The sequence below is a fragment of the Montipora foliosa genome, chromosome 12, assembly GCF_036669935.1.
Source record: "Montipora foliosa isolate CH-2021 chromosome 12, ASM3666993v2, whole genome shotgun sequence".
In the NCBI taxonomy this organism is placed as follows: domain Eukaryota; kingdom Metazoa; phylum Cnidaria; class Anthozoa; order Scleractinia; family Acroporidae; genus Montipora; species Montipora foliosa.
In genome coordinates, this window is record NC_090880.1 from 30,247,749 (window position 1) to 30,250,248 (window position 2,500).

At 42.0% G+C, this 2,500-nt stretch overlaps 1 protein-coding gene and 1 long non-coding RNA gene across 6 annotated transcripts in view; both read right to left on the reverse strand.

Moving 5' to 3' along the window:
• Positions 1–2,500, reverse strand: part of LOC137980420 (protein-cysteine N-palmitoyltransferase HHAT-like) — a 96,156-nt gene that overhangs the window by 29,719 nt on the left and 63,937 nt on the right. The window lies entirely within an intron of this gene.
• Positions 1–2,500, reverse strand: part of LOC137980290 (uncharacterized) — a 29,188-nt gene that overhangs the window by 7,870 nt on the left and 18,818 nt on the right. For all 5 annotated transcript variants that reach the window (XR_011118485.1, XR_011118484.1, XR_011118487.1 and 2 more), the window contains 2 exons: positions 2,474–2,500; positions 1–888 (listed from right to left, as the gene is read on the reverse strand). The exon at positions 1–888 is cut by the window's left edge and continues 1 nt beyond it; the exon at positions 2,474–2,500 is cut by the window's right edge and continues 168 nt beyond it. This is a non-coding gene — a long non-coding RNA (uncharacterized lncRNA). The remainder of the gene's footprint in view (positions 889–2,473) is intronic.

Genomic DNA, 2,500 nt, shown 5'->3' on the forward strand with positions numbered 1-2,500 from the left:
TGACTTCCTTGTACGTGGTCTGGTTTCCTCTACCTTTGTCATAATTTTGCTCGCTCGAGGACATATTTGAACAGAAGCCTCTTTTAGGTGCTTCCATTAAGATTTTATTTAGCAATGGTTTTTGTTCTATGAGACTTCAGATTTGGACCTCCATACTACTGTGTGATATATTTTCTTCCAAGAAAATAGTTCTTGATGAGATATTTTTAGTTTCTTGGTGTTGATTAATGTGAATGTGACCTTTTGGCCTCATGCTTTGGCATCAATTTAATTCTATTCTCAAACGATAGGCTTGTCGGTGGTAGAAGCGAGTGATTTTGCTTCACGATAAGCTTTGACCTATTAGGTTGTGCCATGTATCAGTGAGACAACTGGCTTTCTAAAAGCTTTGTTTGCCTTGCCTTTTTTCTGCGTTTCCAGGGGGTGCAGGGATGGCGCAGTGGCGAGAGCACTCGCCTCCCACCAATGTGGCCCGGGTTCGATTCACAAACTCGGCGTCACATGTGGGTTGAGTTTGTTGGTTCTCTACTCTGCATCGAGAGGTTTTCTCCGGGTACAGGACGACGGATACTAACTACGAGGAACGAACGAAGAAGGAACGAGGAAGAAGAAACGACAACTTCATCATTTAGTGACCAAAACAGTGGATCCGCACGGGAAAAACTTCATCACCAGAAAACTAGACAAGAACAAATGGGGACAAAAGTAAGAAAACAATACTGTCATGGAGCATTTGTTTTATTATTCCATCAGGCAGGCATGCAAATACAAGATAATTGTGCTTAAGTGGGTCACATTTGTAACTGATTGTGCAAGCCCAATCCAGTGAATATTTTCCGGCTTTAGGTGCAGTAAATCTTGCCAGGAATGAAACAGGGTTCCTAACAACTGAAAATAAAGACAAAAGATATTAATGGAAGTTGAAAGTTGCGTATTTGGGAGAACCAGGAGCCCAACTGTCATATCAAGTCTATGTTCATGATTTCCAGAGACAGCTTTTTGTAAGCCTAGTAGCCCTAAATGGAGACAGTCACTCATTTAATGCGATCAGGATCACCTCTCTTCTCCTGAATCTCCTGCGACCCATCCCCATCCAAATGGGAATAGGAGCCAATTAAATATTTTAAGCAAGAGCTGATACAACGTAGATTTGATTTTAGTGGTGTACTATATTTCCGCTGGCCAAACCAGCCTTCTTCAGGTACAATGAGAGTTTACATTGGATTGCTTCTATGCTTAAAATATTTAGTTTCTCAACTTGTAATTACGCCGATCAGATCAAGCCAGTGATCCAACGTACACCGACAGGAAGATTGTCCACAGTTGCTTGCTTCAAAACTCTAATGCTAATGTACCTCCCCTAACAACTTGCTGTACACCATAAGCATTTTTCAGTGGGGTGTACATGTGGCCGTGTACCGGTGGTCGAGCGAGAAGTAATGCGGCATCACGAAATACTGTCGCCTTATCCTTCTTCTCAAATTCATCATCACTAGTCTCCGGAAATACAGTAGATATAATTGTCATGAAGTGTCCTCTTCAATCGAACATATACAGTTACGGTAACCCTAACCAAAGAAATACGATACGATGACAATATTGAGAGAGAGAGAGAGAGAGACCCAATTAATCTTTTACATTTTTCGATCTTTCGATCCCCTAGCTATAACACAGAGGACAGACTACGACACTGGAGTTCCTCTCCCTACTCTTTGCGAGTAGTGCGTGGGTTCTTTTACGTCCCACTGGGTTGTGAACAGTGAAAGGTTGTGAGACGGGGCCTACGGTTCATCGTCTTTCTCCGAGAAGACTAGAGAGTCTAAGTCATGGTTTTCACCATAGGGGTGGGGGGGGGGGGGGGGTTGTTTGCATTAACACAAGATGGATATGTAGTTCACTGAAGTATGATACAGTCCGAAGAGTAAATAACTTGTATTTTTTTTTATGTAAAGACCCCCACCGCCTCCAAAAAAACGTATTGCATTATGGGATAGTGAAATTAGTCAATTACACCCGCAAATGGTTACACTTTCAAGTTTTGTTGGATAAGGACTATAAACCGTAGGCCCCGTCTCATAAATATCTTTCAAGTTCGTAAGTTCCCTGCGGGACGTTAATGAACCCACACAGTTTTCGAGAAGAGTAGGGGATGAAAATCCCGGTGTTGTGGCTGTCCTTTGTGAGTGCATGGTTGGGTGGATATACTGTAGCAAGTCCACAAGCTGAATAGCTGCCAAACTTCAACCTGCTCAAACAAATAAATAACAAACACACAAACAAAGTCCCTGAGTGTTGGTCAGGCTGGAGTTTTTAGTTTTAATCACACGCCCTCCCGCAAAGTAGTCCGTTTCTCAACCAACTGAGACAACTGGTCGGCGATAAATGAATAGTTGACTTAAATATTTTAATGGCACAGTTATTAAAATTAAATGTGCATCTCAGTAGGTGCATTTCTGGACATTGGTAAACTCACTCTTTCAATTAAGTGAGTCCTAATTAT